Source organism: Vicia villosa, linkage group LG3 (genome assembly GCF_029867415.1).
Source record: "Vicia villosa cultivar HV-30 ecotype Madison, WI linkage group LG3, Vvil1.0, whole genome shotgun sequence".
Lineage (NCBI taxonomy): Eukaryota > Viridiplantae > Streptophyta > Magnoliopsida > Fabales > Fabaceae > Vicia > Vicia villosa.
In genome coordinates this window covers 69,749,510-69,766,256 of record NC_081182.1, presented here as the reverse complement: position 1 = coordinate 69,766,256, position 16,747 = coordinate 69,749,510, and the positions used below count along the sequence as shown (strand labels likewise).

The 16,747-nt window shown below is 37.7% G+C and overlaps 1 non-coding gene across 1 annotated transcript; it reads left to right on the top strand.

Moving 5' to 3' along the window:
• Nucleotides 1-444: 444 nt before the first annotated feature.
• TRNAS-CGA (transfer RNA serine (anticodon CGA)) lies at nt 445-526 on the top strand. Its single transcript has one exon. It is a non-coding gene; the product is annotated as a tRNA-Ser (tRNA).
• Nucleotides 527-16,747: the final 16,221 nt, after the last annotated feature.

The window sequence follows — 16,747 nt, the reverse complement described above, 5'->3', positions numbered from 1 at the left end:
AACCTACACAGGTCCTCAAAAAATTTGTGACAGACTTGGTTCCTAATATTTGTCTCAGCTTGGATTTTGTTAAAACCTTGGTATATAGAAGTTTATCACACTTATTTTGGTGCAAGTGATATATGTAAGATCACCAAAAGATCAATAGTAGCAGTAAAGGGGCAAAGTCTCACAACTCTTTATATGGTGCTTTTAAAGTTATACAAGGAAAAAGTGAATGCACTTAAATATGCATCTAATAATTCATAACACACAATCTTTGATAACTTGAGTGTGAAAGGACTCCCCATTCTTTCAAATGAATATATACACTTATTTTAGTTAGGAGACCAATATGAATCTAATGTAGAGATAAGAGACTAAAAATAATAATTTTGATTGATTAGTTTGTTCAAAATATTTAACAAATAAATTCTACAACTATTGTGGCTCAAATACCAAAGCGTCAATATGTCCGAGTGGTTAAGGAGACAGACTCGAAATCTGTTGGGCTATGCCTGCGCAGGTTCGAATCCTGCTGTTGACGGTTTTGTATGGAGAGGATCTTGACCGATTTGTGCAGATTCGAATCATGTTGTTGACAATTTTGTAATAAAATAATTTATTATTTAAGTGAATTCTTAATTATTCAAATCATTTTTATGTCATTTTAAAAAAAAAATTAGGTGAGTTAAGGTTACGGACCGCTGACCATTTTGTAATAAAAGGTTATTCTTTGAATAAATAAATAATTGAGCAAATTCAAATTTCTCATGTATTTTTTATAAAAAAAAGTGAATTGGGCTAGAGGTCATTGCTCAATGAATTAATCATTTTTCAAATCAGATTTATTTATTTTAATTTAGGGGAATATACATCCTATTTTATGAAGTGTACCTCACACTTTTGAAAAATCGTTTTTATTGATGTTTGGAAATGTATCTTCGGATAAAACTAAAATCACACCAGTTTTCATATTTCGGTCATCCATCTTATTTTTGTTAAAATATTTTTTAAAGTGAATTCGGAGATGCATCTCTGTAAAATCTTTTGTACTTATTTATTGTGTTTTTATTCACTAAGTTGATTTATTCAACAACCCAGTGACAATTTCGGAATGCATATCCGGACATGTCAAGCGGAAAATTGAATAAAACAAAAATTTCTTCCTCACGATCAAACTCAATTCACTTTCAAAACCCTTACAAAAATTTCTTCCATTCTCAATCAATTTTTTAACACCAAAACATCATTATTGTATTTTATCACATCTAAGGGAGCAAAAGAAGTTGAAATTTAAGGTAAAATTAATTCATTTCATCTCTCATTCCTTACATTAATATGGTTTTAGAGCTAAAAAAAGAACGCTGAATTCGGATAAGTATTTCCGAAATAAGTTTCATGTGTTCCGGAGATGCGACTCTGGAGTTGCCTGATACTTTGAGTTTTAATCTGTTTTTCTATTATGATTAATATTAGATATGATCTACTCGAATATGTCTCCCAACGCTAGTGTGAAAATGAATGTTAAACCTGATGGAGTGAAAGATGATGTTAAACCGGATAAAGTGAAGGATGATGTTAAACAGTGTGCTAGACTTTTGTTGTTAAGTAGATGTAAGTGAAAATTTACAAATAAACAAGAGTTTTTTGTTCGTGAATATATGCTACAATGGGTTCGCATGGAGGCCGGGAAATTGGGGCTTGGCGTTGTAATAGAAAGGTTTAACAATGATTCTAATAGAAGACAAGCATTTGTAACAATGTGATACAAAAGAAGTGGCACATACTAACTACCGACATGATATACATTATTCTTATTGATCAGATCATAATGGCATGTAGAACTTAGCATTGTTTGACTATTTACAAAGGTAATGCGTAAATTTCACTTTGTGGTTGGTTGTGGCATCCCACATTCAACTCATTGTCTTCTATTTCACGATATGTTTAGTTGATCTCATCCTTATATACACAATTGTTTTCAAATAATATTTCCGCAATCTTTCCTCTCTTTGATTACTGTAGCTATCATAATCAAACACGATCTTAATGTCCAATTGTTTAATTTTACACCATTTTGATAGAGTTTAAAGTCTTAACTACTACTCCCTCTGTTCCACAATGAGTGATTTATTTAGAATACAATGGTGTTAAAAAATGAATGACTCATTTTAATTTCCAATTCACTTTTTTCAATTCTACCGTTTACTAAATAAAAATTTCATCATTTCTAATACATAATAAAGGCAGTATAGTAAAAACCTTATTCTCTCTTACTTTTATACACTTTTCTTAATATGTGTGAAATGGTGGGCTAGATCACTCATTGTGGGACGGAAGGAATATGATAGAGTTGATTAAATTTGAGAAATATTTAATTGAATTTTATTCTATTGTATTCATACTCGATTGCATGTAATGTGTGAATCCCACTTAGTGGTTGATTGAGGCACCCCACATTTAACTCATTAACTCATTGTCTCCTATTTCGCATCATGTTCGGTTGATCTCATCCTTATATACACAACTTTTTTTAAATCATATTTTAACAATCTTAGATCTCTTTGATTAGTAGAGCTAATTATCATCAAACATGATTGCAATATCTAGTTGTTTAATTCTACTCCATTTTGATAGAGTGTAAAATCTTAACCATTATGATAAATTTTAATAAATTTGAAATAAATTCAAATGACTCTTATTCAATTGTGTTCATATTTGACTATCTTGCCATTAGATGAAAAAACCTCATTACTAACAAACAATTATAACACAAACACTATGTTTATTTTGGGTCGGTAACACAAGCATTATGTTTATTTCAAGGTGACAACTTATCTCATAAAAAAAAGTTGGCTAAATACCTTTAATCAATCAATTAGTAATATTTAATTTTAGAGAATATCACATACACTCCTTGATTCTTCCGTGATCCGACAAAATTTCAATTATAACCCCTATTTTCATATGTGCACATCTGAAAACATTTTTCTTTTAAAAATTGATTTTTTCTGTAGGTATAACTATAGAAGCGTTAAAAACAGAAACAGAATGTTCCATAGATGTATCTACTGAACATTCTAAATTCCAATTTTTTTAACAAAAATGAAACATCAAAGTGCAATTTATACGATGTTTACGATATATTCTTTTGGTGTACTATTTTCCATGGCCTTGGGGTTTAGGGTTTTAAAAAATGGAACATCAAATTATAGTGCAATTTATGCTATTTTTTTTATAAGCAAGCAACTGTATAACTAAAACGGCACAAGGGGTGCACAACCCTTCAAACAACTACAAAACACAAACTCAAAGTGAATAGCCTATAATGGTAGGAGAGACAAACCACTCCGCCTAAAGAACATCACAATCTAGCTTACAACTAAACAAAAACCACTCCCACGACATAAGTTTTATCATCCCCAAACCATCAATTCTTGAAAGGATACCTCCTTCAAAGATAATAGCATTCCGACACTTCCAAATAGCACAACACACCGCAAGACCAAACAACCAACTCGAAAAATTACGGAAATTAGATTTGCAAAACTTCTCAAAAATTGAGAGCTTTTCCAACACCGAGTTCGTCGACAAAGGAACCTCCATTTGGAGCCAAGCACACGTTTGATTCCACCATAAGGACGTCACCAAACAAGAACTAAAAATATGGTCTGAATTTTCCTCTTCCAACAAACAAAAAGGACACAACAAGGTATCGTTTCCCACCAAAACACCACGACAGAACAAATTGATTTTTGTTGGAAGACGATTTAGAAGAAGTCTTCATCCAAAAATTAAAGACTTACTTGGTAGTTTTGATGCCCAAAGAGATCGAAGTAAGTCCAGCACATTTGATGACAAAGTCGAGGCGTTGTTGTCGGAAGCAATAATCCCATCATAACTTGCTTTTACTGAAAAACCATTCAGGTGTCTCCACCAAACAAAAGTTTCGGGGCTGCCCATCTTTGGTTGAACGTGCTGAATAATAGCCATTAGCTCCAAAAATTCAGCCGCGACAAGATCTGAAAAAAGACTCCACATTCACCGAAAAACTCTGTTTCCAAAACCAAAAATTATCAAGCCAAAAACCATTTTCACTAACACTTTTATAATCCGAATCCGCATAAATGAATAATTCCGGGAAAAGGACCAAAAAAGAGTCACCTCCAATCCACGTGTCGTGCCAAAAAGATATGAGATTACCGTCACCCAGCTTGAAGGAGATAGATGAAGAGAACCAGTTTTCCCGATCTGTCGAGTCATTAGAGCCAAGCAATCGGATATCTCTCCACCAAATAGAAGAACTCTTCTCCTCCCGGATGGAAGGACTTTCAATCATCTTCCTTTTAATGTTACCGTACCTGCATAAAAGAATGTTAGTCCATAAAAAATCTCCCTCGTTCAATATCCTCCACTTCCACTTACTAAGCAAGGCCATATTGAACATTCCACAATGCTTCACACCTAAACCTCCCTTAATTTTTGGTAAACACACCACGTCCCAACTGACCCAATTAATCTTTCTCTTTTCCTCCTTGCCTCCCCACAAAAAGATTCTTTGAAGCCTAATAATCTCATCAACAATTATCTTTGGAGCTTTGTAGAAGGAGAACATGTAAATCGGAATATTTATGAGCACGGCATTCAAGAGAACCACACGACCTCCTATTGAAACATTCTTGTTCTTCCAACTAGAAAGACGTTTCTTGATTTTACTCATAACTGGTTTCCAAACCTCTCTCCTCCTCAGATTAATTCCCACCGGTATGCCAAGGAAGGAGAAGGAATTAGAACCAATCTCACAAGTGAGAAAGGTGGAGGCAGCCTGGAGAAAAGCATCCGAAGAATGAATGCCCATGAGTCTACTTTTCGATAAATTGATGCGAAGACCGGAGACTAACTCAAAACCTCGCAAAAGGGATTTAATACTCCAAAGACTACTCCAAGTGGCTTCTCCAATAAGCATTGCGTCGTCCGCAAATTGAAGGATCTCAAAGTGAGACTCATCATCCAAATAAAAACCTTTATAATGACCAGAATTCACAGCCTTATGCATCATAGCCGACAAACCTTCAGCAACCAACAAGAAAAGAAACGGAGAAAGGGGGTCCCCTTGCCGAAGACCTCTAGACACAGAAAAATCCTTAGTGGGGCTGCCATTCACCAGAACGAAAAACGAACTATTAAAAATCAGAGCTTCCATCCACCCTCTCCATCTATCTCCAAACCCCATTCGAACCAACATGGATCTCAGAAAATTCCAAGATACACAGTCATACGCCTTCTCGAAATCCACCTTTAATAACACACAATTCCTTTTCTTCCTTTTAGCAAAATCTATGATCTCATTTAAAACTAGCACCCCATCATGAATATTACGGCCTGAGACGAAAGCAGATTGACATGGGGATATAAGCTTATCAATCACCTTACGAATCCTCAAAGATAATAATTTTGACACTATTCTATATAGACTACCAATAAGACAGATTGGCCTATATTCATCAAGTGAGATCGGATTCTCCACTTTGGGAATCAAAGCCAAGAAAGAAGCTGTAATTAATTTAGAAGACAAACTAGTCCTATGAAACTCTTCCACAAACTTAAACACATCAATTTTCACCACATGCCAGCACGTCTTAAAAAAATCCATATTGAAACCATCCGGCCCCGGGCTTTTATCACCATCGCCACTCCACACCGCTTCTTTTATATCATCCTCCGAAAAAGGCATTTCTAGAAAAACATTATCCTCTTCCAATAAACAATTGAAAACAGCCCCCGATAGCCTCGGTCTATTAAACTCAACCTCCTCAAAGCGACTTTTAAAGTGATCCGCAATACCATCTTTTACTACCTCCACATCATCCACCCATGCGTTTTGCAGATTGATACCAACAATGGAATTTCTTCTAAAACGATGTTTCATGTGACTATGGAAAAATTTTGAATTAGAATCGCCCTCCTTTAACCACCTGCATCTCGCCTTTTGACGAAGAAAACTCTCTTTCTCCAACATAGAGCTCCAAACCTTATTATTAGCTACCGATCTCCTCATCACTAAGTCATTAATAATTACCCCGTTGGTGTTTGCTGCTTCAAAATCAAGAGCATTAAGATCCCTCACCGCTTCTTCCACCGCCAAAACCATATGACCAAACACTTCCTTATTCCATTTCCTTAATTGATTTCAAAGCAATTTTAATTTTTGCGAGATCACAAAAGAAGCGGTACCTTCAAAATGCATATTATTGCAGCACGTCTCAACAAAATGCAAAAAATCGCTATGATTAGTCCACCCATGAAAGAATTTGAACGGCTTAGGCCCCCAATCTTTTTTTGCACTTTTCAACCAGATTGGACAGTGATCAGAAAGATCTCTATCCCCCACCATCTGACCAGAAATGTTCCATGCATCCAACAAACCTTCCGACAGAAGAAACCTATCAATACGGCTCATAGAACGACCATCCAAGCTAAACCAAGTGAATTTCTTCCCAATTAAGTGCGGATCCACCAGCTCCATTGCGTTAATAAAACCACAAAATTCATCCATCTCCACTCTATTTTGGAACACCGAAGCTCCTTTCATTTCCTTCGTATTACAAATAGAATTAAAGTCACCAGCTATACACCATTCTCCCTTCTCAATGTTAGATTTAAGCTTCATGAGATTATTCCATAAAAGACGTTTCTTCCGCAAAAAGCATGACGAATAGATATTAACCAAAAATAAATTGGTACCTTGCCAATCAACATTAATACCGACAAAACCTTCCCCCGAGAAGTTAAACCAGGGAACAAGCAAACTTGTACGCCACTGTTTACGGTGATTTCCGGTAAACAACCGCTAGTCTTCTAAACTATAATAAATATGATTTGGTTACTCGCAGGATCGACTAGATTGATCCTAGGACATAGTCAAAAAGATTGTTATTCGAACCATGTTTATGATTTGCCTTGAAAATAAGAATTACTCAATCGAAACAATAAAAGTTAGCAATCACTTGGTTATACACGTAAATATAACTTCAGCGAAAGGTAAGTCAAGATAAAAACATAAGACAAAAAACTGTAAAAGTGCAAGAATCTTAAAGTGCAGAAATGTTAAATACTTCAAAGATAAATAACATGAAAATAAAGAGTGCAGGAATGTTAATGGAAGGAAGTAAACGAAATGCAATAACATCGAAAGATACTTGAAAATAAAGGAAAATACACATGTATTAAAATGGTGGTGGTGTCATACGTACATTTCTCAGCGAATTCTTTCTCTTAACACTTGATACTTGAGCAATATGTGAGTGATTTGTACAAAATGAACACACTGAATCCTAACATTAGAACCCTTATTTATACTAGTTTCGACCTTAACGGTCCTACGCTAATCTAATGCCACGTTTCTCATGAGAATCCCCGGAAAGCCATCTGTCTCTGGACAGTTATGCAAACTTCTTCGAATTTTAAATCCTCCCGCCTGAATCCTCCTCCGACGCGTGGCAATATAACTTAACATTAAAATACCACGAAAACACGCTAAGCATCAGTACTTAACATATTTCGTAAAATTTGTCTAAGTCTCGAAGATATACACTCCTACTAGCTTCAGCATTCACTATCTCCGTTATGACTTAAAATTCTTCATCCTCAAAACATGGCCATCAGGAGCCATTTTATCTTCAAAGACGGTCATCAGCAACCATCCTCCTTCGAGTCTTCACCCTTCGAAGGATCACATTTGCAAAACGAAATCTTCAGCTAACAAATTGCCCCCAATAAATGCCTGTTTCAAAAAACAAGAGAAATAGACGTTTCTTGTCGTCATAAGATTTCGTCCCTTACTCACCTTTGAAAGTTCCAAGATTGTTTAATTGACGTCATAATCATTGATGACCCTGTTTCCAAAATGTCTTGTCATTTTCAAAGATGTCTTCTCATAACTTACATTCTCACGTTCTGACCTTGCTTCTTGATCATTACTCCTATACACTAGGAGTAAAGCTAGTAATTATTCGACCGCCATTGGATTAAATCATCGTTCGCCACGTGTCTCTTGGCTTTTACCCAAAAGATTTTGAAAGGGTTTCCGTTAAAAACCTTTAAATACCTGACTCAGTTTCCTCATACAACCTTCACTCTTATTTCCTCATTCTTTCTTCAGAAGAGAACATCTTTGGTCACTTCCAAACCCATTTTCTAAATCAAACTCATCCATGGCTTCTTCAAATGTTCTTCAACCTGTTCTAAAACTTCAACATCCTACCCAGATAGGGGAGCAAGAACACATACCAAACCCTAACACTGCATAGGCGCGCGCTATCTACGCTTCTCAGGTAATCATCCCTTTTGAACTTTCTGGAAAACCTCATGCTTTTATGTGTCCGTTACCAGGAGAAACTAGCCCTTCTCCGGATAAATTCTTTCCTGCTCATTATAAAACTAGACCTCTAGTTAGTAAAATTAGGATAGATGAAGATGAACACCCATCTTTAGGAGAACCTGATAATGCAGCAGAAGCTTCGACTGCAACCCCTTTGGCTCTGGCAAAAATTAGGTTAAATTACATGACCAATTTCGTGAAAGTGTTTAGGTCAATCCCGTTAGCAAAAGATCCTGAACTGTATTATGCTTGGCTAACGAATGTAGAAGGAAAAAAGACATCCTTCTAGAAAACATTAGGAATATATGATTTAATCCAACTATCAAAAACGAGATTAGAGTATAACCAAACCATGTTAGTAGCACCGGTTCACTTCTGGGATGCTTCCCACAATACTTTCCATCTTCCATGTGGAATGGTTACCCCTACTCTCTTTGACATAGCTGCTATCACAGGGCTTCGACCAACTGGGGAAACTTTTGACCCAAATGATATGGATACTGACACCATTAATTTTAACGAGGCAACAGTTACCTATACTGCCTTCATTCAGAAATATCATGATACAACGCAGGAAGAAGTCTCCGACGAGGAGCATATTGCTTTCTTAGCATTATGGCTCTCAAGGTGTGTTTTCTGCTCCAAATCCATACAAGTTGCAAAGAGATATCTTTGCATGGCTAATCAGCTACATGCTGGAAAAAGACTAAACCTGAGCCAATTAATCTTAGGGTTCCTTTACGAGAACCTTGGTGAAGCCACAAACCTTACTAAGAACTACAAAAGTGGATCTTTGCTCTACGCTGGTCCTTTCTGGTTATTGCAGTTGTGGCTTAATGCCACTTTCGAGACTCAGCTCCCATTTCGAGGTGTTGTGAACGAAGAAGATCCAGATATTAAAAATCAAACTGTAGAAGGAACCAGGTTGGCTTCGCTAACCCCAAAAGAAGAGACTGGGAAACTTCGTGAGCATTTTCTAGCATATGTCATGATGTTTGCTCGGTGTCATCAATTCAGCCCTTCGATGGCTCCGTTTGTAAACAGGACAGTGGGTCCCGAATGGTTCACTCGAAAGTTTCCACCAACATCTCAAGATCAAGAGACTGAATCTATGACTATTTGGGGAGCTTTCCTTACCCCAAGGTTATTCTATCACCGTCTTCGCCCCTCCAAAAGCCAATATGTTCTCCTCTGCTACCAACCAAATCTGGTATCAAGGCAATTTGGATTGGTTCAAGTAAAACCCAAATGTTTGTATGACAAAAGGAACCATATGTGCTTTCACACCTTGTATTTATCTGAAGAAGAATGTGAATCAAAGATTGCCAGATATGCTGGCGTTGCCCATCTTTCTCCTGTTGCATTCGAACCCGCTTTTTACTCCACTCCAGATTTTCATGAATGGTGGACGGAGTATTATACTACACAAATCTTTGATGCTGAGAATCTAACTCAGGAACTAACTGCAGCTTTTGCTGATGTGCAGGAAAAATTTCAAAAAGGTACTTCGACTCATATTAAAGAAATTCAAGCCTTTCAGAACTTCTTTGAAACTATCTACAGGCCTGATGATCTTAGTCGGACCGTTCGCGAAGCCACAGTCAATTTGGGTGAGAAGTTTTCTGTGAAATTGGATAAGTTGAAATTGCCCCCGTCTGTTCGACCAGAATTGCGTTATGAAGTGGCTTTCGAACTTAATCCTCCAAAATTCCCTCCGCTGCCAAGTGCTGATTTTGGTGTGGCTCTGAGCCCTCCTTTTCCAGACTGGTTTGTGTGTAGGAATGTCTTAAAAATCCTTCAGGAAAGCACTAAAAAACGCGTTGCGCGAGTGGTTCCGACTAAGCATACCCTGGATACTTTCAAAGGGCATCTTCATATAGATCTTAAACATGTTCACGTCTTAACTCCAATACCTGAAGGTTTGGGTTTAGACAATCTTTCGACTAACTCTTCTTATTCCGTTGAAATGCTGATTCCAAGTTTTATTGCAGCTGTTGCTCTAAGGAAGAAAGTTAAAGAAACTTCTACACAAAAAGATTCTGGAGCATCGAAGAGCAACAAGCCAAGTGAGAGTGATTCTGTCACTGCGGATAAGAAACCCACGGTATATCCATACTCTATATTTTTAAATAATGTATAACCTGTGAGTAGTGCTCACTTTGTTCACTCCACACTTTCTAGAGCTCGAAACCCCCGGTAGCTTTAAAGCGAAAAACTTCCTCAACGGCTGCTTCGGACGATGAAGACAAATCTCTTCCCCGCGCTAGGCAAGGACATAAAAAGAGATAGAAATCTGTCACCCCTGTGGGCAAGGATAAAGGGTCGGCTTCCTCGAAAGTTATTTCGTCCAGTGACAAAGTTTCTTCTGAAGAATCACCTTTAAAGACTGCCAGCAACGTTCTTGTTATCGAAAGTCACAATTCGAGCCCAGACAATATTCCAACCAAGGTACTTGGGTTTCAACCCATAATCATTTTATTAACTTTAACTTAATGATTAAATTAACTTTTACCTTGTTATTGCAGGATGATACTGACACTGCTACTTCCGGCCTTAAAGCTTTCAAGGTAATCATAACTTCTTCATTACAATCAATAGACTCCTCAAAATCTTGTCACTATGATTAATTCTGGTTTGTTTAACGCAGATGTTTCTCAAAACAAATCTCATGTTCTCTCAACAGTTCTTGAAGATGCTAGGCCTCTTGCAACCATCTTATCTAATGCGCCAATCGAAGAAAGCCATTCGACTGATGAATCCCCACCTACTCATCAAGGTAAAAACCTGGGAGAAGATCATCAATGCTCAGGTAGTGATAATGCGAATAAGCGACCAAATGGCAGTGAAGACACTGTGTCTGAACAAGATGCCATGGAGGAAATTTCTAAACCGGATAAAAATAGTCCTCAAGAAACTTCAACCTTTGAAACCATAGTTACTCCTGGAACAACTTCGACGCCTATCTCTGTGAAACCTACTCTTTCAGAACTGGAACAACTTAAGCAAACTGACCCTCTCAGCTTCCTAAAGGCCATGATGAATGCGAATACTAATTCGCCCTCTGAACTTGAGGTCCCTCTAACCGTTCCTACAGAATCTGGTGACAAAGAGGACACCCCTGATCTCCTTCATCAAATAAAAGAAAAGTTCTTTGAAACCAATCTTGTTGACGTCCTTAGTAAGAATCCTACCAAGAGTCATAGCTTGAATCAACTTTTGAAGAAAGTGGATCTGTTTCAAGTTTCAAAAGAAGTTTCAGAGGTGATTGTCTTGTTGGGTTCTCTAGTCGAACAACTCCAGGCCAATATTCTTCGAAAACAAAATGTCGACGAACAGCTGACTGCGAAAATGACCTCTCATAATTCTTCGTGGAAATCTGCTATTGATGCAACCAAACAGGGTGAAGCCCTTAAGCTTAAATATTCGAAGAACCAGGAAGCATATGACGAATGTGAGAAGAACATAACCTCCTGGAAGCAAGAGATAAAAATTCTCGAAGAGAAGATAAAGGAGGCTGAAACTCGCCAGGCAACCATTCAACAAACCAATGAGCACGAATTGACTGAAGTTGCACGTTTCGGAATCCAACATTTCGAGGCTGCACGAAAACTAGTTCCTGAAATTGACGAACTGAAGAAACAAAGGGCCCTGATTGAACTTCGCATGTCTTCCTGGGAGATTCAGTATTCGAAGATCAAAGATAGTCTCCCTAAAGATTTTAATTAGTTACCTCAAACTTTGTACTTCGTCATCATGTTGTACTTTTGCTTTATAATCAAACTCTTCGCAGAATATATATATATATGCTTAACTTTTATCTGCTTAACTTTTCTTTTCCACTTTGTCCATATTTTGCAATACTCGCAAGCAGTGTTTTTAGCAAATCTTCCAGATTTCGCCAAAATCTATTTTCTAATTTGCCACAGTAATTTTAATTAATGTAAAACACGTGATCTGACCATCCTTCGCTCCCTTTAGCTTAGACTTGACGTTTCCACTCCCTTAGCCGTAATCATTATTAAGTGATGACGTCACCTTCTCCAAAACATCTCTTTAAGACGTGCGTGCATCAGTTTTTCATGATTGCAGCTCAACTTCCAAGGGCGGGAAACGGCGGAAGCCATAACTTCTCTTTGGAATACCAAACGCAGTCTAATCAAACATTAAAAATTAAACCGTTCCACTCCTGCCCCCAGGTCTATATAAGGGCTTAACATCACACTTCTTTTCTTCACTCTTGTTCCATAAAACCTTATCTTGAAACTTCGTTCCTCCCTTTGCATTTTCTCAAACACCAAACCAGAAAAACATTTCCAAATTTTTCTCTCCAAAATGGCAGTACCCCTCACTTATAACAATATCAGAGCTTGCATCAAAAAAGAGTTCAAAGTTTCTGAAGAAGACTTTGAAAGCAATTCCATAAGCATTAGCGCTTTCTTTGTTAACCAAGAGCTTGATTTCTATTATGAAATCTTGGAGGGACCTGTTTACCCTAACATGTTAGCAGATTTTTGGATGTTTGCGTCTCTACGCATAGATCCAGAAGGTAGAACCACTGTAATCTCTGAGGTTCGAGGTGCCCACATTAGGATCACTCCCACCACTATCTCTAACCTAATGAGATGCAACAACTCTAGGGAGACCTTTGATGATAACAGCTTCAACATGACCACTCATCTTCTGTTGAGGACTCTCATGGACAACGACCCTTTCAGCGCCAAGGTCATCAGGATTTGGCACCAACTCCTTGTGGGTAATTTTCGTCCACGAAACCATGATCAAAATAGCATCATGGTAGAAGATTTAGATTTTATACTCTGTGGCTTTCGTGGGAAGAAAATCAACTTTCCTTTGATGATCTTCAAAGGGCTTGTTGAGGCAGTCTCTATGGCTGCTGCTCGTCAAGGGGTTGTGACGTGTCTTCCATATGGGAGACTCCTATCTTACATATTCCTCAAAAAGGGTATAGTGAGAAGGATGCGTAACTCTGGGTCCATGGATATGTTCGAGGCAGAAAGCTTGCCCCTGCTATCCCTAGAAGGTCTAGACCAAAGGATCAATTAGCAAGTGGTTTGCTTTAGGTTTTCATGTTTTCTCTTTTGTACTCTTCAACATTTTGGGTCATGCCCTTAGGCTTCATTTTGTAATGCATGTAATCTTTCACTTTCTAATGACAAATATTTTGATGTTTCTTTGTCTCTTTACTTTATTTATCGTATATTTTGATCACAAAGCCATTTTGGCATTAGTTCAACCATTTTGGCTTACGTAGTACCTTGAATATCTACGTTTTTACAATCTTTACTTCGTACATGCTTCGTTTATATCTCTTCAGATATTCCCCATTTACTCTTAAGATCCTGCGATCTTCTGCTAATTCTTCGATTTCGTAAGCATTATTCAAAAATACCTTTAAGATTCGAAAGGGTCCTTCCCAGTGTGGGGACCATTTACCCAGTGCCTGATCCTTTCGATCTATAGGTAAAATAACTTTCCAAACTAAGTCATTATTGATAAACGTTTTACCTTTCACCTTTTTGTTGTATGCTCTAGATATTCTTTCCTTTTGCCTTTTTATCATCTCCAATGCTCGAAGTCTATCTTCGTCCAGGTCTACTAATTCATTCATCATTAACTCCCAGTATATGTTGGGAGGGATTTCTGCCTGTCTTTGTATTCTTACTGACTGCAGATGTATCTCGATTGGGAGTACTGCGTCGTGACCAAACGTCAGTTGGAAAGACGTTGTATTTGTAGCTTCTTTTGGAGATGTTCGACAGGCCCAAAGTGCTTGGTCCAAAGTTTTATGCCAATTCTTGGGTTTTTTCCCCATATGTTTCTTGATAAGACCAATTATTATCTTGTTTGCTGCTTCAACTTGTCCATTTGCCTGAGCATAGTAAGGTGTAGAAGTAAACAATTTGAACCCTATTTCTTTGGCGAAGTCCTGCATCTTTCGCCCAGTGAACACTGATCCTTGATCAGTAGTTATACTTTCTGGGATTCCAAATCTGTATATAATATATTTTTGAATAAACTCAATCACAGCCTTTTAGTCCACATTCGCGAGTGGTACTGCTTCGACCCATTTTGTGAAGTAGTCTATTCCTACCAATATGTATCTTTGACCTTTAGACGATTTGGGGTGAATTTCTCCAATCAAATCTAGTGCCCATCCCCTAAAAGGCCATGGTTTCACTATTGAACTTAATTCGTTTGCTGGGGCGTGTTGGATACCTGCATGTTCTTGACATTCTTGACACCCTTTCGCAAACTGTATGCAGTCTTTTAACATGGAAGGCCAATACATTCCATAACGAAACAGAAGCCATTTCATTTTGTGTCCTGCTTGATGTGCACCACATGCTCCACTGTGTACATTTGAAAGAGCCAAATATGCTTCTGCTTCACCCAAGCATTTCAACAATACCCCTTCAGGAGTTTTCTTGAACAATTCGTTTCCCATCAGGAAATATGACAGGGCTCTATATTTCAGCTTCCTGTCTGTGTCTGTCGAAGGATTTTTTAGATAGTTTACTATTGGACTCCTCCAATCTGCATCTATCAATGAGTATATGTTTAATACTTCGAACTCTTCTTTGTTAGCGTAACCTAATTGTGAATTCTCCAGATCACTTGGGGAAAGTTTAGTAGTCATTGCTCTCCCTCTTACTTCGATCAGTTCTTCTAATTTTTCTTTTGATACCCTGTATCTTGAGGCTAACTGTGCCAAGCCATTTGCTTCTTGGTTGTTGGCCCTTGAGACATGTTTTAATTCCACATATTCGAATTTCTTGAGCAACCTATTTGCTATGACAAAGTACATGATCAAATTTTCTTTGATGCATTTGTATTCCTTTGTCAGTTGTCTAATCACCAGTTCAGAATCTCCTTTAATTTCGACTCTGGTTGCCCCCAATTCTAACAAAGCTTCAAGTCTAGCAATTAGTGCTTCATATTCAGCTTCGTTGTTGGAGCATAAAGGACCTTCAATCTTATACTTGAGCTTTGTTGGAATTCCATCAGGAGAAATTATTAATATTCCAACACCAGTTCCTTCTCTATGAGTCGAACCATCGAAGTATAGCTTCCAAGGCTTCAAATCTACATATTGTTGAGGGTTCTCAACCACTGCATGGTCAACAATGAAATCTGACACAATCTGACCTTTCATTGCCTTGAGTGGTTGAAATATCAGTGAGTACTCAGTAAGGGCTAAAGCCCATTTTCCAATTCGACTGTGCAATATTGGCTTTGATAACATATGTTTAATAACATCACAATGAGACGAAACATAAACATCAACTGGCTTTATATAATACTTAAGTTTGATACAAGAGAAATACAAACAAAGGCAGAGTTTTTCTATCGCAGTGTATCTAGTCTCTGCATCATTGAGTACTCTACTTAAATAATAAATGGCTCTTTCGACGCCATTTTTGTCTTCTTGTGCTAACATACTGCCTATTGTATTATCTGAAGCTGAAATATACAGGCGCATGTGCTTCTTCCTATTTGGGGGAGATAAGATTGGTGGATGGATCAAGTATTGCTTGATTTTATCAAAAGCTTCTTGATGTTCGACACGCCATTCGAACTTTCCTTCCCTTAGACGAAGTAGAGGGGAGAAAGCTTGTGTGCGCCCACTCAAATTAGAGATGAACCTTCTTAAGAAGTTTATCTTCCCCAGCAAGGACTGCAATTCTTTCTTCGTGGATGGAGGCTTGGTTTCCATAATAGCCTTCGTTTTATTCTGATTAATTTCTATCCCCTTTTTATGAACCACGAAGCCCAGGAAATCTCCAGCCTGCACAAAGAAAGCACATTTGAGGGGATTCATCTTTAAGCCATGTTTTCTCATTCTTTCGAATGATTGGCTTAGATGATCGAGATGATCGCAATCTGAGACAGATTTAACAACGATGTCATCTATGTATACTTGCATGAACGTTTCTATAAAATCATGAAATATAGAATTCATTGCTCTCTGGTAGGTTGCCCCAGCATTCTTTAAACCGAAAGGCATTACAACCCACTCATAGGTGCCTATTGCCCCTGGGCAACGAAAAGATGTTTTAGACACATCTTCTTCTGCAATGAAAATCTGATTATAACCAGAGTATCCATCCAACATACTTAGATACTCGAAATCTGCGGCTGAATCCACTAACATTTCTGCCACAGGCATGGGATATTCATCCTTAGGAGTTGCTGCATTTAGATCACGCAAATTTATGCATACTCTTAATGAACCATTCTTTTTAATAACTGGTACAATATTAGCAATCCATTCGACATACCTTGTGGTTCTGATGAACTTACACCGTAGGAGTCTTTCGACTTCTGCTTTAATCTTCGAATGAATTTCTGGTGCGAAACTTCTAG